This window comes from Aedes aegypti, chromosome 2 (assembly GCF_002204515.2).
Source record: "Aedes aegypti strain LVP_AGWG chromosome 2, AaegL5.0 Primary Assembly, whole genome shotgun sequence".
Taxonomy (NCBI): domain Eukaryota; kingdom Metazoa; phylum Arthropoda; class Insecta; order Diptera; family Culicidae; genus Aedes; species Aedes aegypti.
This window is the reverse complement of record NC_035108.1, coordinates 324,151,713-324,174,835: the sequence shown is the minus strand read 5'-3', so window position 1 is coordinate 324,174,835 and position 23,123 is coordinate 324,151,713. Positions and strand designations below refer to the sequence as shown.

Sequence of the window (23,123 nt, the reverse complement as noted above, 5' to 3'; positions counted from 1 at the left end):
GTTCATGTACTGCTTCTCTATGAAAATCCTCCAAAGATTATTCCAGAAAATTGATTAAGAAAAACCTCCAAGATATTATCCAGGGATTCGATTTACTATTTTTTTTTTTAAATCATCTTAGCTATTTCCCTAGAAAATCCTCCTAGACTTTCCAACAGTACGGGAGTTTTTTTTGAAGATTCTTGTTGGAGTTCATCAGGATTTTTATCAGAAATTACCAGAAATCTCTCCTAGATTTTTTCTAATAAATTCTAAAAAATCCTTTGACAATTCCTTGGTCAGGGGTCGTACATTATAGTCGTTATGGCAGGAAGGAAGGGATTTGACATTTCTCACGCGCTTTCCAAATTATTTTTGATTTTCATTCAAAAAATCTTGCCATGGAGTGAGTGAAAACCCGCGAAAATAGTTTTACGACGTAGTTCGAGTGTGAAGCTCTGCAAAATTGAACAAAATGCAATGTGGTCCGCGCAAATGCACTTTTTTTCACATGATTATATCATATTTAGATGAACTGCATTGATTTTGTTCGCAATTTTGCCTCCAACTACGTCAATTAATGGACAGCCCCTTATAACCCTAAATTGAAGTCTGGTAGCAGGTATGTTATTGGAGTTATTATTCCAAGTCCCTAAAAGTTTCTTTTTTCAATGGATTGTATCTAAAGCCCAATATGGTCTTTATAGTCACTTTTAATCCTGGTGCTATATTCTACATGCTCCAGTGAAATGTTCAGATACTCATTTGCAGGTTTTTGAAGAATGTGGTATCTGATTATTCTAGAAAAAGCCACAGGAATTGTTCTTGTCATTTATCCAGAGATTTCTGCTAAAATACTTTCAGGAACTGCAACGGGAATCTCTCCAGAATGTTATCAAGAGATTTCTCTACCAATTCGTCTAGAAATATTCAAGAGATGATTAGATGAATTTCCCCACAATTTGATCCAGAAAATCCTTTATCACTCCAATGCCACTACATTAACGATTTTCACGGAGGTCTCAGATTTTTTACCAGAAACATTCACTCCAGATATTTTTTTTGATAATTTTTCCACCGATTTCTCCAGTTGTTTCTCTACGATATCTCCCAACAATTCATACGAGAGTTATTACAAGAAAATCCACAAAGGTTCTTAAATAAATCGACCTGGAATTCCTCATGACAGATTGTTTAAGCAATTTCTTTAGTATGTCATCCAAGAGCTCTTGTTATTCTTTCTGGCGTTACGTCCCAACTGGGACAAAACCTGCTTCTCAGATTAGTGTTCTTATGAGCACTTCCACAGTTATTAACTGAGAGCTTTCTTTGCCGATTGACCATTTTTGCATGTGTATATCGTGTGGCAGGTACGAAGATACTTTATGCCCTGGGAATCGAGAAAATTTCCGTTTCGAAAAGATCCTCGACCAGCGTGATTCGAACCCACGACCCTCAGCATGGTCATGCTGAATAGCTACGCGTTTACCGCTACGGCTATCTGGGCCCCTGTAGTTCAGGAGCTCTTGTAGTTCTTCTAAAAAAATTCCAATAAATGCTCAGCATAGTGTCCATTTCCCGAGCATTTTGCTCATCCCGGGATTCGGGACAAAAATCTAAGCTTGTCCCGGGAAATCCCGAGATTTATCAAATTTTTAATAAAACTGGCATTTTGGTTGAAATGGAAGTACAAATTTAACAATACAATGTATTTTTGTTTTTCAATTAAATAAATAGATAATGTAACTTTCCAAGATAATATCTTATTTATAGCAAAGCACATTTCAGATAAAACTTTCTTATTCTGATGAAGAAACCCAACCAAAATCAAATCTTAGCTTGACTAATTACAGGTTTGCTATGGATTTTTTTGAATTCATATAAGAAGTGTATCGAAAAGTAGTCGCAAACATTCAAAACAGTCTCAAAAATAATCGGTTGAACCAACAAACAATTTTTTGATCAGAAATGCTTTACAATGTATTTAAAAAGTATGATGCGGTGATATTATTTCAATAAAGTGGCATTTTGTATGATAACTTTGCAAATTACTAACAGATATCGATTAAAATCTTGCACACCTCTGAAAAAATTGATATGTTAATAAATATGTTAAATTTTAAGAAAAAATGGTTTTGTTTATGCTAATATATTCTGCCACAACTTCCATGACACAGTGTAAAAAAATATTTTTAAAAATAATTAACAAGCATTTAAGGGCAAATACAAAAATCGAAAAAAGTCGATTTCAAAGCACCTTTTTTTTTTCTTTCCACACGTAATGGTAATATCGAACGATTGTAACGAATAAAAAATTGTTTTTTGATTGGAAAAGTTTCTTTGCATATTTATGAAGTTACGCAAGCAAAAAATGTTACTCTATACAATTACGCTGTACATGACAGAGCTTCAAAAGTTGATTATACAGAAGTGACTTTCTAAAACAGACCTTGTTCCTATAATTGAGCTTATTTAGAGCAATTTTTTTTTATATTGCATTTCTTAAATTTAGTTCATGTTTTATGAATTCTTGTGCGAAATTTTGTTGCGTTTGTTTCGATCACCGTTTTCAACTCTTGATCCATTTCAATTCAGTTTTTGGAATAGAAATTTGATGATTTTTTTTTTACGTGCTGTGTGAAGTAAACATATTTTCCGATAGAATAAGCTTTTCCTCCTATTTTGTTTGATATACATTTTGTTCATTACAAATACTCGAATCTTCAGAAAACGCTTCAAAAATGTAATTTTGTGCAAGATTTTTTTTGCGTATTATTCAATATTTTTTTAGTTGCTTCAATATTTGATGACATGATGAAGATTTGCGTGAAAAAAGTTTTTGAAAAGATGAACTATGCTCTGAGATACACCGTTTTGAATGTTTGCGACTACTTTTCGATACACTCCTTAGTATAGTAAAAACTTAAGTCATAATTTTAAAGCAATTTGCTTCAAATATTTGAAAAATCATAAAAACTTTAGAACAAAAGAAACGATTTAACATCATTGAAGGTATTGTAGATCATGCCAAAAGTTTATCACTGAAAATTATTGACTGAAGTTAAGGTGTACTTTCTAATTTGCTATCTCAGCATATAATAACGGCTTATAAAAACGGCTAATGTTGAAAAGAAAAGTATTAAAACTTTGCAAATTAGACAATTTAAATATGCGTTTCTTACTGAATTGGTCTTTCTATGAAAATAATTACTCGTTTATTCTCTTTTTCAAGATGCTTGATAGTGATGAAACATGTCATTGTTTTTCATTGAAATTTAGTGGTTTTCATCAAATTCTACGTACATTTCGGGAATCCCGGTATGCTTAGGTAAAATTTCTATGTATTCTTCATAAGTTCATTTAAAGTTTCGCCTCAGTTATTACTACATCAATTATTCCATCAATTCCTCTGGTCACCCTAAACAATTTTTTCTGTCGAGGCATTACCTCAGAAAGTTCTTCAGAATATTATACAAAGATTCGATAGATTTTTTTTCAAATTTTCTTGGCAAATTATTTAGGAACTTCTCTAAGCTTCTTTAAGAGTACACGTCTCTTTCAGAGATTTTTTTGTAGGAGTTTATCAAGGTTTACTTAAGAACTTATACATGTTTTATTAGAGGGCAGGGTAATTAAAGAGTTTCTCTAGAATTAACTCAGAGATGTTTTCGAAAATTTTCCTGAAAATTTTCTTAAATATTTCCTTGAGAAATTATTCATAGAATCTACCTACTGAGAGATGCGTAAATACATTCCTGGTTAAATTCTTAAATAATTCCTGAATTATAATTTTGTTGAAAACTCTAAAAGAAATTACTGGTTCAATTCTAGAAAATGTTCTAAGCGGGAGGAAGTCCTAGAAAAACGATTGAAGACTCTTAGGAGAACTTAGGCCTTCAAAAAAAATCTTCAGGAATTTTGAGAAGCATCGTGATGGAATCTCTGAGGTTATTCATATTGTGGTCTTAAGAAAAAAAAAATCAGGTTGAATTATTCGAGATATCTAAAACGAAATTCTTTGAAGAATTCAATGAAAAAAATCACTAAATGAATTGAAGAAAAAAACTATAGTAATATCTGAAGGAAAAACCTAAAAACAATAAAATTCTTAAAATTCTATAAAACATCAAATTAAATTGTTATCGGCTGGTTCATGTTACTTTTTGGTTTCGTAGTCCCGGTTCCATTTTCGAGCGTGATTGGTTTCTTTCTTCAGGCAAGAGGTCTCTAGTCTAAAGTTTTTGTTTTCACGACATTCAGTCGCTTCCAACTCTGCTGAAAGGATTCCAGGATACCGGTTTTTAGGACTTCCTTGTAAAATTTCTGGAGGAGTTTATGAAGGAATCTTCTGAGGATTTTCCAAAGTAATTTCTGGACGTATCTTTAGATAAGTTTCTGGTTTACATATTGAAGAAGACTTAAACGGCAATTATAGAGAAAATTCCTAGAAATCCCAGGAGGCTTCTCTGGAGAAGTTACTGGCTAAATTCTCGATGCAAAAATTATGGAAAATCGATGAGTTAATTCCTGAAGAAGAATTTAGAAATTTCTTGTAAAATGCTGAAGTAATTTCTGGAGTGATCTCAAAAAAATCCAGGTTGAATTCATTGAGGTATCTCGAACGAAATTCTTGGAGAAATTTCTCTGGAAGTTGTAAGGACTAAATGTACTCTAAAAGGAATTTTGAGCAAAACTCTTGAAACTTTCTTGATTCCATTTAGTTTCTCTCTGTTTTCTCGGTTCCTGTTTGATTCTGTTTAGTCCTTGTTTGATTATTTTTGATTCCTGTTTGGTTTCGTCTAATGAATTCAAATTGTCAAATCGGTCAGTCACAGAACTCGACCGTCTTCGATTTGAAGTAAATTTTGTACATGATTTCGGTTTGGTTGAATAAACATTTCATGGGTAAATCGATCAATTTCATTCAAACATAACTTGTGAAAATGGCCTTTGAGTTGTTGCATGCAATTTGAAAAATTTTAGATGGACCGTTTGGAATATAGGAAAAAAAAAACTTAAATTTTAAATTACACAAAAAGCTCAATTTTTATTTTTTTTTACCATAGAATTTTATAAGAAACAGATGCTTGGGTCATTTATATAGAAACATTAAATTTTCAGCGAAAAAACTTAAATAATCCAAAAATATTTTATTAGAGTAATTGATCCATTAGTTGTGGGTGTTCCTATAGTTGCGGTAGTTCCATTTGCACTGATTTTGTTGAATTTGCTGCAAATCCGACAACGCCAATCGACGTATTGGTTTATTGATACACGAAATATCCGAAAACATTGTTCAATTCGCTTCAAAATTGATAAAATACCACCAAAATTGTATATACATTTCTCACTTGTATCAATAGTTGCGGTAAAATGTTCCTATAGTGGAGGATCCCGTAAGAAAACAACGGATACGCAACTATAGGAACACAAATTAAAAAATTACCTCAACTAAAGCACAGTGCAGTGTACCAATAGTGAAGGTATTATTTTTCACTGACATCCCGATGGTTATTGCGATGAAATCAATTTTCTCATGAGGTGAATGGTCGTTACTTCCTATTACAAGAATAATATGTACATTTATTGCGCTTGAATTTTGAGCGGTTGAATGAAGTTGAACCGTGCTTAGTACCTCCACTATTGGAACATTTACCCTATTTCATTAAAAAATCATGTTTTCGAGTATTTATTTTAGTAAAACGAGTAAAAATTTGGAGAAAACTTTTTTTGACTAATACTAGTTTAGATTTTAGACAATTTTAATGTTCTACAATGTTTTTATAAATTTAATTTTGAAAAAAAAAATGGTGCTAATTGTGTCAAAATTTGTTAGAAAACAACGAAGTTATGGTGATTTTACAGAAGGCCATTTTTTATAACTTAAAAATTCACCTTCAAGACGCTTGCGCCACCTCTAAATCTTAATATTTTCAGCTTAAACTTTGAGTTTTGTCTTTCAATGTGGTTTGAATTCATTAGAGCTTACGAATTTTTGATTTGGGAACTTTTGTGAAGAGATCTAATGAATGGGGCTTGGGATTAGCTTACCATTTTCAATGTGCACAAATCGAGTGCTCAAAGTTTATAAGTCAATGACGGTGCCGGCCACGTCCTTACGGTCATCGGGGAAGGAACCGTTGCTACTAGAGACCAAGTATACCTCTGCATTTCCACAGTTGTCATGGAAAGGATATTGGGTTAGTGAGATAAGGTAAGGATCTGGGAATCACCAATGGTTGGTGATGCGATGCATGATATAATCACGCCTTATCGGATTCGCGATATCCTTCGATAATCGCATTGTACACCGAACAAGTGTTCATCACTCGCCCACGTAAGAGCAAGCGACATGCTTGATCCTGCCCTCATCGCCCGCCCCGCAGGAGCATGCGTCAAGGTCGAAGGATCAAACACGATTCTAGCATTGTTTGAATAAATTGCGTGCAACAACTCAAAGGCCATTTGCAAAAGTTATTCTTGAGTCATAACGATCGATCTATGTATGAAAAACACATATTCTACCATACTGGAATCATGTGACAAATTTAATTAAAATCGAAAATTAACGAGCACGATTTTTATTTTTTTCCGACTCATTTTTATGACACTTAGTCTCTACCAGCCCTGGGTTCTGTTTGAAGCACATGGGCACATTCTACCAGACGACCACCGTTCAATAGCTATTAATGGAACTATCTACCGTTTAGCAAGCGCATGCGACCGACCCGCAGATTGGGCTCCATTCCCCGGTGGTAATCCTTGATCCGATTCGGCCGTTGGTTGCAAACAAGAACGAAAAATGATCAATGTGTTCGGTCACGTTTGTTCAAAACCGAGAAAACAAACTTCTAGGCCTGACTTCCAATAAGAAACGATGCCACCACGACACGGTACAGAATACAGATTATAATCCTTTCTATTAGCTCTTGGCGAGAGGTTTTCCTTCCTACGAATAGTGGCAGTGGTTGCCGATTGAACAATCGTCTTCTTTCTAGCATTACGTCCCAACTGGACAGAGCCTATTTCTTAGTTTGGTGTTCTTATCTGCACTTTCACAGCCTTTAACTGAAAGTTTTCTATTTCAATTGATCATTTTTCCTTGCCAATTGATCAATTTCCTATATGGAAAGATCCTCGACCGGCGTGATTCGAACCTACGACCCTCAGCTTGGTCTTGCTGAATAGCTGCGCGTTTACCGCTACGGCTATTTGGGCCCCCGATTAAACAATATGCGATATGATTTGCACGAGTTGTCGTAGCCATGATGGTACGCTGCCGTTTCGAGGAGCGGTGGTTGCAGAGACTGCAAGTTGCATTTAATGGGTGTGATGCAATAAAAGTGCACTAAGCGGAATGACTGTAGCAACAGATGTGCCACCATTAGCCATCACAGGCTGCGGTACGTTGAGAAGCATTGAAGGTGGGTGGCGTGGGTACAGCTGTTCGCTACCATTTTAAGTCCCCAAAGGGGTTGCAAACGTAGATTTACTGGTAATGCAAAAAAAAAAGTTTATTTTATAACCACGTCTTCAATTTAAATTTAAATTTTAAATTTTTAACACTTCAGTCGTCGCGCTGTTGTATTTTGTACAACACTGCTGAAAAAACCTCGCTATTCGTTCACAATAGCAGTGCGGTGGTTCTGACGGTGGCAAACCGCGCGACGACTGAAAGGTTAAAGCGAATAGTACAAAGAAGCTTCTTGAATGTATCTTCTCCGAATTTGGATTTTTTGGAAGCAACTTAGAACTCTATATTGAAATTTTATGGTTGCGACCAAATTTCATGGATGCTTTCCATACATTGAAACTCCAAGTGATTTGGACGATGTCCTTCAAACTTAGACTACATTATAAAAGCTTTAGATTTAGCTGAAGCTTGTTTTCTAGGAAACCAAATAGAAGGAGTAGAAACAACCGTCGTTCAACTGGACCAAACTCGTTCATGTCGGCTCTCAACGCCTACAAGAAGCTTTTTCGATCTGCTGAAAAACTTTGATATGAATGTTTCTAGTTTGAGTGAAGTCAGTCGGTTGAACAAAGTTCTGATCAATTCCAAATGATGTAATTATAATGTTTGCTCAACACACACATTTTCATATGAAATGAAAACAAAATATCTGTTTATCATAAGTAGTTTGTAATAATATTGAAAACTGTAGCTTACTGATGGTAGGTACTTCGATTTATAACACAATTGTTTTATTGCGAGCTAATGCAAGACGTAAAACGAGTCATGATTTATCATGCAAGTTGTAAATGGTGCTGAATTCGGAGCAGAAAAATTGCAATTGTTTTTGTACTAAATACATTTCGTGTCATTGTATCTTCAACTTTCTAAAAGAATACCCCTTTGAAAAACTTTTCCTGAATGAGCTATTACGGCAGGCCCCACTTACCCCGGATTCTCACTTGCCCCGGGGTACCTTATTCAAAAATTGCGAAAAAATGTTTCAAATAATTGTTTAAATCACAACCATGCAGGATTTTGTACACATACAATACGTGACAAGAAGTCATAGAGCTTACCTCGTGAAAGCTATATGTAAGAAAAGTAGCGAAATATTAGACCCATGATGGCCACATGAATAATAAAAATCTATACTTTTACATACCAGCAACACCTTTCATTCTGCCAAAGTTGTTGCCATGTGCTTCTTCAAACCAGGTAGCTTCTCTCACACAATCACATTGTTGCAAAGAGCTTCGATAAAAATGTGCTGAAACGAAACACAAATATTTCGTTTTTGCTTTCTGCGATTGTTTTTATTTACATCACATTTTTCCGACGACGCCAAACAAAAAGACGCAACGCTGGGTTCCCTCCCCCACCATTCCCGTTATGTTCAAAGCTCGTACCCGGCACATAGCTATCTTAGGTCGTTTCCAGTTTTTCATCTAATCAGCGTGTAAGTTTGCCGTTACTTGCTCGCTTCCATTCCCGTCAGTGGCCCTTATGTAAACCTGCGTCACCGTCATCGTCATCGGCACCTTCCGGTCCCCCAAATGGTTCCTCGCAGCAGCTTCGACTAGGGTTCGAAGGGAACGGACGGACGTAACCTCCCAAACAAATGGTGGGGAAGATAGACTCCAGGAAATGCGGTTGGGTTTGGGACACGGTTAATACATGTGATTTCGTTTCCCAGGGCAGCTACAATTTCCACGTTTTTGCCCTGGAACAATATCCGCGTCGAGATGGGGGGAGGCGTCGATGTGCCATCGCACAGTGGGAAAATATTGATTTAATTCATGCGCTGATTTTTGTTCCAAAAAAAATCAGTATTCAATGCATAAGAACCAAGGAATCGAATGGTGACTGAAATAGTAGGCAAACATTCCTGATCTTCTTGTTTTAAGCTTTCTGCTAATGCTTGAAGCCAAAATAAAAGGTGCACTGTTGTTGTATTTTCCTTCGCGAGATTAGTGCCTTCGAAGTTTTAGTGCATTCTTAGAAGTAGATTCCAAACTGTTTCACCTTAATAGAGTACCGTGGTGAAAATGAACATTTGCCACGCTTATTTACCCATTTACCGACATTTTCTAATAAATTCTAGTTAACAAATAACCGTCAAAATAAAAAATGGGATTCCCATTTCGAGGTGAAATTGATCACTATTCAATGCGATGACTGTTAGTTTTGAAAACAACTTCGCAGAGTTGATTCAGACTCCCTAATTTCATGACAATACAATATTTAAAGAAATATATAAACAATAATATTTTAATAAATAATTTATTTTAAAAAATCCGCGGGAAAAGCCTAAATGTAAACAATTTTCAAAGGATGTTCCGGACGTCAAACAGAAATTCGATTATTTGAACAAAACAAGCAATTTGGTACGAACTTTGATAATACAATCCGTATTGGGTATATATTTTAAGCATCCTCACAAACTTTCAAGCTAAAATAATATTCAAATCCTTGTTTAGAACTATAAGTTTATGGATGTCTATCAACACTACACGCATCATGATTCTGGGATTTTACATTATTTTTTTATGGAAATACACATTTTAACACAAAATTTTACAACATACCGTTTTGACTCGAAATCCGGACACCTAAGGACGACGGTAACTTGAAAGTAAGATTTCCCATACAAATTCATGAATGAACGTAAAATAATTTGATGAGGCTTAAAGCTTCTTATTTCCAATTGATGATTTTTTATATGAAACAGAAATTTATAACATAAAAATTGGAAAAATAAGTAAAATTTATACTTATCTCTTGCTTCGAAATCCGGACACTGATTTAAGTTTGCTTCAAGTTCCGGACACTTTTGCTTCGAATTTCCGGACACTTCAATCTTCATACATTTTACGTTAATATCTATGTAATGAAGTCTATAACTAACTAAACCTTAAAAATTATGATATTCTCTTAGTGAAAACTATAAAAATGCTTCAAATCCACGATACTAAAGAAACTAGCAAGCAAATCTTTACCCATCCACAAGTACTACGGCTCATTCCAGTTGCCATTTATTTTTTTAAATCGACACTCAGACACAACATTAATTCTTATTTTCAGATAAACAAGTATATTAGAGATTGTCGATTGAACCTCTGTAGCCATACGATTTGCTAAGGTTTAACGCCAAAAGGATTGATTTTCTTCCGATTTGTGGGAGGTGTCTATTGGTAGTCGGACAAGTCTATCACACAACAACACAACACATCATTAAAATAATAATCTTGCTCTCAAAAGTTCTAATCAACACTGGAATCGGTTAAACAGTTCAACCCGGAGGTTATAACACTGTGGAATATATAAAATAAAAGAAATACCGGGAGAGGTTCACGTCGAATTAAGCTTAACTTTTCCAAATGTCCGGCTTTTGAATCAACCATTTTGCATGCCTCAAAATCCGGACACAGAGGTTTATGCAATTAAATAGTTAGTTCTGCACATATTTCCATCACTACAAATCTTCGTAAGCACCAATCAACACAAAGCTATATATTAGATGTATCAAAAATAGCTCCGACACACTTCACCCATTTAAAACACAAATATCGCCTCAGCTGTTGTTCTTAGCATGGGGCCTTGTAGCAAACAAAATTTGCACTGCATTAAATCTACTAAAATATAATAATTCCTCAAGAGTGTCCGGATTTCGAAGCGTCCGGCAATTCGAAGCAAAACGGTACAATTTGACAAAGTTTAGCACCCCAATCCGGGTGGTAAATCTCACTTTGTCAATATCTTTTCCGGTACTCTCAGCCCGCACAACTCCACAGTACCTGCACTCTTTGTTAGACATCACAATCAACGCTACCCGTCGAAACTTCACTGTCACCAACTGCTCCTTCAATGCCATCTTCAGGGTTTTCCGAAATATCCCACTCGGACAACCGGTCCCTGCGGATAGGCATTTCAACCCGGATCCCTCTCCGTTACTACCCCTACTGGTGCCAGCACGGCATCCCACATCAGGGATCATTAAAAAATAACGTCCATCATGAGGGGGAGGGGGGGGGGTCTATGAATGTGTGACAGTGAGTGTATAAGGTATTGGAAAAAGCGTGACAGAGGGGGAAGGGGGGGTCTAGAAATCCCGAAAAACGATGGACGTCATATTTGAATCGTCCACCTCCTTCGATACAGGTATGTTCCGTTTTTATCAACACGATCGGCAATTTTCAGTTGACAAAAACGGAACCGTGACAAAAACGGAATAATTTTCTTAGACAAAATATTTTACAAATTTTAAAAGAAAATTGCAGTATTGTCAGTAATACCAATTGTTATCATATAAATGCACAATTTTGATGTTTAGGAGCCGTGAGGAGCATTTATATTGTACATCCTTATTCGTTCGTAATGAAAGTTGATTACGGACTCCTATCAGTCAATATGATTTTGTAATAAATCATTACTAGTTTTAGTTTTCATGGTTAGAACTTCAATAAATGTAAAAAAGAATATTAAAACGATAATCACATAAATGTCCTTTGCATTATGAGGTGCATCGTATTTGTAAAAATAACTACAAGGAAGAGGGTCAAGCTGATTATTGTTATTTTTTTAAAGAAACATATAAAACAACTTATTTTTCTATTGTTTATCCTCATCTTTCTGCTTCTTTTTCTTTTTCTTCTTCTTTGTGGCATTACATCCCAACTAAAATAGAGCCTTCTTCTCAGCGTAGTGTTCATTTAAACAGTTCCGCAATTATCAACTGAAAGCTTTGTTGCCAAGATACATTTTTTGCATTTTTGGCCACACTCGATTGGCGATTCAATGTGGAGTTATGTTGCGAATGTTTTGCAAACTAAAATGAATATCTATGGTTTCCTGTGCTTTGAATTGCCAAAATATTATCAATAAAATTGTTGTAGTGATCTTTCTTCTGAAGTTTTTACTATAAACTTCGACAGAGATGTACTAATCGCCAATCTAGAACAGCGCCATCATAGCCTCTAGCTTTACGTTAAATCACGAATAGACTGGCAATAAACTAACCTAAAGTTATGGTTTTTTATTAAGTCAAAATAATATTTAACAGTGGTCCTGTCAAACTTCATTTTGCCATTAAGTAGGCTGCTAAAAATGGCATGCAATGTACTATACAAAGCGACAGATTAGTTTTCAGTTGTTTTTCCAGTTATTCCAGAGAATTTTTTAAAACATTTCCTTCACTCAATCACGTCGGAACACATGAACAATGCTTCACTGGAATAATCAAGTAAGTCACCATTCCATTTTTATTTATACAGAAGTTCATTAAAACACAAAAGTGTACAAACTCTTGAACAAGCATCACCAAATACGAACGTTTTGGTAAGAAACTCTTTTGTAAAGTTTTATTAAGAGGCGTGTGGCTGTTGGTATAAGACTCCTAAATAACTTTTTAGTCTCCATATGGGGAAGGGGTTCATGTCTGCTCAAAGATCAAGATCCCAGCAAATTTGAAAACGTCCAGTATCAACAGTTTCTCAAATTGTCAGCCATTTACCCTCTTCCTCGATGCAAACTTATTATATGGAGCTTCCAAAATTGTCATTAGATTGCTTAGTTTTGCTGGACATCTTCCCCTACCCCAACAAGGCTGTTTGCTGTAATTTGTGCAATGCTATCGAGTTTGAGAGATAGAAGATTATGTCCAAGATATGACGGAGTCGACAGTCTTATTAAAAATAAAATAAACTCGATCATGTCTCTTGCCGTTGCCCAAACATTATTCAGTTCATTCCCAAGTGTATCCATAATAAAAAGAACTGAACATATATGGGATCGTCCATTAATCACGTAAGCGGTTATGGGGGACGGAGGTTTGAGATATCTTACGTGCCATACAAGTTATTTTTTTATTTTCATACAAAAAATCATACTATAGGGAGAGGGGCCGGAAAACCGCCATAATTATCTTACTTAATTAATGGATAGCCCCATATGTCTATCAAATTCACATAGAAAATTCTTTGATGCCATGTATAAAAAGGAGAAGTCTTTGCAACTCTCTCTGAAGTACGTTTTCAACTAACCATAAATTCCAGTTGCTGCTAGGACGTGGCCAGAGGAACTCTTGATTGTTAAAGGATGAGTCAATCTTGTTCAACAGACCATGCTAAGTATTAAAACTCAAATTGATTAGTGGATAGGAAGGAGTCAAACCTTATTGAATCGTAGATGACTTGACACTTACCATGTATCGTAGGTGCTCAACATTAACATAATGTCGAAAATTCAACAATGAGGCTTTTGAAAAGCATTTAAATTGCTTCAAAATTAGTATTTAGTTTATATTCTAAACATTTTGAAAATAAAAAATAATCTTTTTTTGTGTGTTGATAAAAACGGAATAATTTGTTGACGAAATCGGAACGTGACAAAAACGGAGCGTGACAAAATCGGAACGTGATAAAAACGGAACATACCTGTATAACCACCAGGCCTTCCGGATTTTCCTGCTTGGACACCATCTTAGCCCTACCTCAACATTTTATACAGAGTACCCTTGATTTAGACACAGCAGTCACAACTTTGCCACCGATGTTTCAATGGCAGCTCTTTCTCAGCATCTTTACTTGGGTGACAGATCTTTTCTACGGCAAACGTCTCCAAACTCCAGCGTAAGCTCATCGATTCCCCGGACTTCCTTTCCCACACCGACTCTACCAAAAACAATTACATTTCTTCTTCAAAGGAACATGATTGGTTTCTACAATAACCTCACAAACCTCGAACTTCTAGTTTATGATACTCCACCCTGGTGCTTAGCTCTGCAGGAAGTGAATAGGGTATCGGTCGAGTAACTCAACCTCTCGCTTCGTGGCCAATATCGTTGAACTATGCCCCGTGGAAGTAACTTGAGACACTCAGTCGCCCTTGGTGTATTGACGTCCATCCTTTTTGAGGTCCTCAGGCCCGACTTGGACCTACCCGTTGTCGGAATACGCCTCAACGGGCGTTTGAGGCGTATTCCGTTTTGGACATCTATCTCCCTTGTTGAATCCTTCCTAACCTCCGTGAGCGGATTAATCGAATCCTTGGACCTACCATTCTTATTGGCTTATCACCTTATTTGGGACTGGCAGCGTTCCGATACCAGAGGAATAGCCCTACTACATATTTTCGAGGAACATGACCTTATTGTTTATTTATTTATCTATTTTAACTAACAAATTTAGAAAAAGGGAAAAGCCCCTTTGAGTGATTATCATTAAAGATATCGTTACCTTCTGGTCCTTAACAACGGTGCAAATACCTTCTTTAACGGGCATACCTCCTCAGCCATCAACGTGGCCGCAGTAAGTCGTTCCTTCGTCAACCGTTCTCAGTGGGGTGTTGACTCCGATATGTACGGTAGTGATCACCATCCCATCCGTATAGACTCCTGCGCCTACCCGCCGACTTTGGCCCGTCGTCCCAGATAGATATACGAGAAGGCAGACTGGGACGAATACACTCAAAGCTTTCGCGATCTTTCTCAAAATCATGCACTCACCAATTTGATCGATTTAGCCAAAGTGATCCACAATGCCGCGGAATCATCCTTACCTCGTACAAGCAATCGACCGGGCAAGAAGGCTCTACACTGGTGAACGAATGACACCAGGGAAGCAGTCAAATCTAGGAGGAAAGCACTACGCGCAGTTCAGTTATATCGTCGACGACACCTGGAATGCAAAAGGATAATTGCAGATGCCAAGCGTGACAGCTGGGAAAATTTCTTGGACAGCAATTCAACACAAACCACCTTTGACGCTGCCATTTTCACATTAGCCTCAATACCATACAACCGTCCAGTATTAATCCTTACAGATTCAGCAAGCGTTGTTTCTGCTTTGCAATCTGAAAGGTCCACACATCCATGGATTCAGGGGACACTGGAAAATTCTTTGGCGAACACAACCTATGCATGGATTCCCGGACATTGTGGGATATCCGAAAATGGAGCCATTGCCGGTTCTGGCCATTCTTCTCCTCGTTTCGAAGAAACGGTTCCTTTCGATGACGTCAAAAAATGGATCTCGAAAACCTCCAAGAACGTGAAAATCAAGATCTCAACCGAAAACTGGGCCGATTGTCCTTTTCTCCACGATTAACGAGTCATCTCCCGTTTGAGCACCGGGAATACGCGAGTTTTACATAACACGGATGGACGCGGTCCTTTGAGACGGATGTGTTCTATTTTTGGCGCTCAGAACTCTGTCGAAAACTTTATATGTGCACAATATGAATCAGCCCGGAGATCCTTCTAAATTTCGGGAAGTATCTGCAGCGCCCTAGGAGACGATGCGGCTACCGTGTCAACTTTGATAGCATTCCTAAAAGGTATCAACCTGTACGGACAAATCTGAGCCAACACTCCAAGCCAATAATCAAGAGCAGGGTTGGGAAAAATTCTGAAATTCACTCTACAGTAGCCAAACAAAGCCAATCATAGTCAGCGAAGCCAGTGAAACTCACGCCCATCATCGCTGCTGTAGACAAAAAGCCTTGAAAATTGCAAAACACCCGTTGCTAAGGGCAACCCAAAATTACTGTAGAAAAATATTCTACCGTTTTGTCTCAAATTCCGAACACTTAAGCCCTTTTGCATATTAAGTGTTACTGTATTAATTAATTTCACAATTTTGTGTGGCTGTTATTCACTTCATTGATGACTTTTTGTGTATTTTTCACGTTACCAACGAAAAAAATATTTAAAAACAAACAATTAAGGCTCAAAATTGAAAACTATATCAGTCAGTTTTGATTCAAATTCCGAACATGGTGAATTGAATAAATTTGTTTTATTATTATTGTTTTAATTGTGATCGAATGACGCATAATTTTGCTTATTTGAGCTACAAACTACAGAATATATGAAAAAATATAATAATTTGTACAATTGATTTTATGCTGTACAATTTTAATCATTGATGCGATTAACATTTGAAAAATACCCTATTTAAACGAGTCGTTGAAAATCAATCGAATATTATAGGCTTGTTCTTGGAAAAATCCTTTTGCTTCTTTCAATATGGCTGTTTCTCACTCACATTAAATAAGATTTAATTTTTAATTATGTTACAGACTGAATTTGATTATGCTGGGATTCCAACAACCAGACGCACCATTATTCAGCAAAATTGGCTCGACTATTTGGAGATCCAATAAGATGACACATGCTAAAATATGTAGCGAAGGACTGTGCTACAATCACCGACATTTTTTTTTTTTTGCTCAACTATCGAGGAGACCAACAATACAATAATTGAAATCAAAGCCTTCACTCAAAAATGGTTTTAAAAATGTTTAACATTTTGCATTGCGCAAATAAACATATTTTTCTTCAATGCATTGCATTGAGTGCATTGAAGAAAAATATGTTTATTTTGCGCTCAGTGTATCATACATATATTTTTAAGTCGAATTATAACTACAATAGTAAATGAAATAATAATGAAACAGTTATCGTGGAGATGAAATTACAGTAAAGTTTAAATTGTCTATAGTTTTTGCATTGTCTTAATTTATAGTTTTTGCTTGTTTCTTCATTTTGTTCTTCATTTTCTCCAGGCGTTCTTTAGCTTTTTCAATTCTTACTGCATCTCTTTCTTTCTTCTTCTGTTCTTTCAGTACCCTCAACGCGGCTTTTATTTTCTTCTGTTCTTCATTTTCTAATGATTTTTGTTTCCGTTCTTCTTGTCGTTTTTGTTTTGCAAGTTGAATTTGTTATTTGTTATTTCTTGTTCTTCTTTATAAAACTCTTCCTAAGCCTCACTTGTCGCAACTGCTGGTGCGCATCGTTTTTTTTTCTTTATAGAAGATTGAGCTTCTGAGTTACTCTCTTCAGTTCTGTCTTTTTCTGCGGAACAGCCCAGTAATAGAGAAATGTTCTCTACCGTATCAGAGCGATCACCTTTAATTAATGAATTGTATACTTTAATAACAAAAACATTTAATTTTAATTTCTTTCAATTACGCTCAAAATCCAACTCTTCAAACATATGCTCGTCATTCTCCAATTGTATAACTTCACAGTTCTGGCGTTCATGCTCAAAAAAGTTCGCATCTTCATGTTGATCTGAAAATATCAATTTGATTTCCTTACTACAAAAATGAACAGATAACCACTCCCGTCTTTCTTAAAATCAACATCATTAGGAGCACATTCATTCAAAACAGGGCTTCCTTCTCCATCAAGGGTAATATCGAGGCCAACTAATGCTGGATCTATTTCAAAGTACTCCGATGGCCCGTCTACTTCATCTTTGATTGTTCTCCATAAATTAAAGAGATGCGATGCTTCAAGCTCCCCAGTCCAAATGAGATTACGCCGCTGGTCTTCGAAAGTTTCCAAAGATGTATAATCAATGGCCTCGGAATTCCACGGATGCAGGCCACATTTTCTGAATCCATTGATCAATGTTTGTTCAATGCCGTTCATCGAATCAATAGCTTGTTTCAAAAGAGGAGCAAAGTCCGGCTTTGAAATCATTGCTCCTCCGTTGTCGAATCGCCACTTGACCAGTGCAGTCTGCCCATAACTGCATAACAGTCACATTCGACATTTTTGACAAATTTGAGTTAATACCATGGAGAGTCATCAAATGATAAATACTTTCGATCAACTTATTAAAATCTGTGAGATTGTTCTAGAAAATTCGAAAAAAATACCAAGTTGTTTTGTCACATTGGCAATTGTAACCGCATAACAGTCACATTGAAATTATACATGAGCTTCATAATGTAGTAGCAACGAAATTTCTATCAGAATTATTTTCTGACGATTCACCCATTATGCGATATGAGTTGTACAAAATTTCAGCCTCAAATAAGCTCTTTTTAATTATTAATAATTTTTTGATATTTTGGTTTCCTCCCATACTGCAGTAAAATGCAAACTTGGTATCCCATTTACTCAATGCCTACTTTTGTCGAATGTTACAAATATGCAGTTATGGGCAGCAGTGTCCCAAGCAGCTTTCATTGGTTTAAAAAATGAAACGTCAAGTGGTTGGATGAAATGGGTAGAATTCGGAGGCAAACAGATCAAAATGATACCATGACTTTTACAAAAATTAACTGTATCGTAAGTCGCATGTGAACGGTGACCATCGACAAATACAATGACGGGAAGCTTCACATTATTTTTGAGCAACCAAGGATGGAAAACGTTCCTCAAGCAGTCTAGAAACGCTTCCGACTTCATCCAACCACTCTCAGTGCGCCCGACACCCCATCCTTTTGGGATACCCTGGGAAACATCTCGCGGCAGCCTTTCTTTGTACGGCATTAGAACTAAAGGGGCCACAAGTACTCCAGAAGCAGATCCAGTCATCAGTACCGTGTATGACTCACGGTTGGAATTTCCTTGAATGGACTGTACGTTTTTCGTACCTGCAACAAAGAGAAAAAGATGTTAAATAGCCGGTGAATAATATATCATATAACAATACGTATACCTCGTTTAGCAAAAACTTTCTTCTTACGAGGATTTGGGGCCATTTCAAAAGCACTTTCATCCATATTGAAAATGCGGTCAGGATGGTTCAGAATGTCCGGTAATCGTGCTTTGCGAGATACCGCTCAACTTCCTGGAACCATAAACGAACTTCATCCGGCGCGACAATCCGCCTTTTCGAAATGGGATTTGCAGTTCGCTTCGAAATCGTTGGATGCATTTTTAGAAAGCGCAAAACCCAGCCACGTGAGGGTATTCCAGATCGGAATGCTTCCGATTTTCCCAACTGCTTAGCGTACTGGGCCACATTGATTTTGAGGATCTCTTCGCATATCGGATGACCTGCTGCGGCCATGTCCTCCAACCAGCCAACAATCTCCAACTCCTCACTTGGTGATAATACAGTGGGTTTTCCAGCGGCATCTCTACGATTGACTGCTTTTTTCCGATCATACAGCGTTGTTACACGGATGTTGAACATCTTAGCTGCCGCTCGGAGAGATGTACCGCCAGCTGCAGATTCCAACGCTCGTTGAATGTTTTCTTTTTTAGCTTCCATTTCACACGATGCAAGCACCTGAAATAAAGATTCTTACACTATGTTCGACATTTGAATCAAGCTTCAGAACATGATTCATATTACAAACACTACAAATTTTATTGATTTTTGTAGGATTTTGCCCAAAATTCTTACCTTTAGTTATCTTGTAGTACAAAACAAATCAAACAACATCGCGAAAAAACACTGAAAAAACTGAAATAGTAACGAAGCCGGTTTGAGCATAAATTGCTAGCAGGTGCACTTTTTCATAACTTGTGCGCTGTCACTTTTTTATAAATGCTTACTATTTTAAAAGTAGACGCTGTAAATGCATAAAATTCTCGTTACAATCATTCTTACTATATGGAAATTACCCCAATGCAGAATATCTTAATATTATTATACTATATCCATTTTAAATATAACAATTACGACAAGGTGTTCGGAATTTGAGTCTGTTCGGAATTTGAGATAAAACGGTATTTCCCGCTGCATTTCCCGCATTGAGTGCCTTCAATGACACTAAAGTTTTAGAAAATTCATGCACCCAACATAGGCTACTTGATGAGATTCACGTTTTTGAACTACTGTACTGGGAAGAGCCACGTGATTTTCGCGAAATTCAAGCCTACTACTATTATCATTCCCAGCACTGATCAAGAGTAACTTTATCTTGGTTTTGCAGTTCTATCGAGCTTCTGGTTGCGAACATTACTAAGTAGATGTCCGCCGCCAATCTCGGCGGCTACACTCAATTAGGTTATCAAATTTTATCAAAGTAGGGAGCTTTCGCATTATGCGAATTTTAAATCAGGATATTTCAAATTAAGACTGCCTGTGGGTGTTACATGTATAACAAAGACGTGACAACTGTCCAGCAAGTCAGTTAAAATAGCTTTACTCTATGTTTGGCGACACCCCTTGGTTGGGCTCGAAAAGGGCATCCCCTAAGGGTCATCTTCTACTAAAAGTTAAAAAAAACACTAAATTACAGAAACTAGCAAGTTGTAGGTCCCGCACTAGCAAGGTAATCCGCTTTACAAAACTCTAAAATATCAAACAATCAAACTTTTAGGATCAAATGGGGCAAAACGGCTATTTTAGTCATTGAAGCTAAATGAAATGTGCTTCATCATTACCCATAATATCCTACATTAAAAAAATGGAAACAAATGAGCTCTTTTAGTTACCGAGACCGTTTGACATGTCCACTGTATTCCGCAGACGATTCTACGTAAGGAGAGATTTTTAGAACCAGTGCTGTTAAATGTCAAAATTTTGGAAAAAAAAAACTAAAATGCTCATAGTATTCTCCCATGCGCAATATCTCATCAGCAAATATAGCCATCCGATTGTAATTAGGAAAAGGTCACCGGGAAAAAACATTTAACTATGACATTTTCCAGGGGAGCGATGATTCTAGCAATATTCAATTGTCAATGTCACGTGATATTCATGACATTTAACAACCCTGATTAGAACTGTCACAATCAGTTGTATATGCTCCCCAATGTTTTAAAATCCAATTTTTAGGTCAAAGTGGGCTAAAATGGGCTTCTACAATCTTTGATACTAAACGAAGTGTGCTTCATCAAGGTGACTCATATTTATATAAGAAAAATCAAACGGTAAAAATCATAAGTTTCGCTTCCAATATTGTCCGTATGGACCCCCAGAAGCTAATGTGAAAGTTTGAGTGAAATCTATCAACTTTAAGGAAGAGCTAAACGAGCTTGAAGTTTGTATGGAAAAAATCGGCCGATCGATACGGAAAAATGATTTCAATTACATTTTCTACATTTCTTCGCTGAAGTCGATGAATTGCCATCATTATTGAATTGAAGATTCCCTAATCAATATAGAAGAGACTGCTTTTAATTCGAGAAAAACAACAGTAGCCGTTTTGGGTCCATATTTTCCCACAGTGCATCGTTTGGTTTTTACACGAATCCCTTTTCCGACCGAAGTGCGCGCGCTTTTCCTTGGGATGTGTTTTTCCGCACGATAGAAGCAAATGTGGGGGGCAGAACAACGTGCTCGCTCCCACTGTCAGTGGGATAAAGCTAATTGTCGAGCACGTGCGTTGTTATTTTATGATCATTATTTCTTTTACAATGTGTAGCGTAAATACTTCCGGTTTGTATGCATAGCTACATAAGGATTTGAATTCCTTGGCATCATTTCAAGATAAATGTTTCTCAATTCGTTCGTTTGATTATAATATACAAACAAAATCCTTACTATTGCAATGATTCAATTTTTTTTGCGAATTGTTAAACCAGAAACGTGCTCTAAACTGCACAGCAGAGGAGCAACAAAGGTTACTAACCTCGCCAGCAAGCTTAGCATCTCCTGTTTGGTCCTTTCCGTCACGGCTGGCTGACTGAGAATTACCAAAGCTGGAATCATGATGCCTCTGCCTGGTGCTTCTGCTGGTTTTTCCCCCCATCGAAGGCATTAATCCAGTTGTTGTCGTGCAATGGCTTTACGTCCTGCCTGCCATCGTATCATCGTCACCCGCGCAGCAACACCCGCGTTTTTCTGGCGGGTTCGGTCACCGTTCTGGTGGTTCATTGTGTAACAGGGCTGGTAGCGTGTCAGTTTTTAGTGAGTTGGTCAATGTTTCCCACCTGGTCACTAAAAAGACGTTGTGTGCAACAAAAGTAATTGAAGGCACTTTTTTAAGAAAATAATGACATTTAAGACAAATAATATTTTTTATTGTATTTTTTTATTCGGAGTTGATGCATTTAGAATTTCGAGGAGCTCTTCTACACCGACTGGAATCCGAGATTTGCAGTTGTAGCCTATACCTTGCAAGATTTTTGATATCTTTCTTATGCAAAGGGACAAAGGGCCTTGATGATATTTCATAACTATTTGATTTGGTGAAATGATACGTGTAAATCAATTAACTGTTAAAAATATTTCAATTTGCTAAAATTTATTTCCTATTGAATTTAACATAATATGTAGATTTGTGAATACTCCTGATTGTAAGAACCGTGTTTTCGTTTCTAAACATATGTTTTTAGATTAATGTTTGTAGTTATGAAGTCACTATTTGGTTACTATTTTTATCATTTTAGTCAATAAAGCCACTATTATTTTGCTATCCGATCGCTACCAGTCATGTGTACAGCTACCGGACCAGGCCGCTACCAACCGCGCGCTATCTTGATGCCTTGTGTCAGCGACTGAGAGGATATTATCACTTCCCCGTCGTAGTCGTCGTTGTCGTTGACCGATCTGTTGGTTGTGTCGTATCCTTTTGAACATACACGAACGCGATGCGCTCGCCCGCACTTGCATTCGCGCTCACGGCGCGGAAAGGTGATTTATGTATGCAGGAATACCTCCTCATGTCGTCTCCATTACGCTCTCGGTACCTTCCTATATCCTCACGTAGAAATTTTAGAACATTGTTCAGATGTGATGGTACAATATCAGCAGTGGTGTCAGATTTGAAATGTGCGTTTTGTCAGTGCCAACTTGGTATCCTGGCGCATTGGATTCATGCATGTCCTTCGGTTAAGTAAATACATGTTCTCCCACCAAATTGAATGAGTTATGGTTTTCCATGGAAATTTCAGCGTAAAATCATGCACATGAAGGGAACGCTAGATATGCCGCAAATTTACACGTTACATTGAGTAAAATTACAATAACATCATGTAACTTTCCGTTATACATCGTGT

The 23,123-nt window shown here is 36.9% G+C and overlaps 1 protein-coding gene across 1 annotated transcript in view; it reads left to right on the top strand.

Annotated features, from left to right (window-relative positions):
• Nucleotides 1-23,123, top strand: part of LOC5577734 (histone demethylase UTY) — a 266,969-nt gene that overhangs the window by 72,518 nt on the left and 171,328 nt on the right. The window lies entirely within an intron of this gene.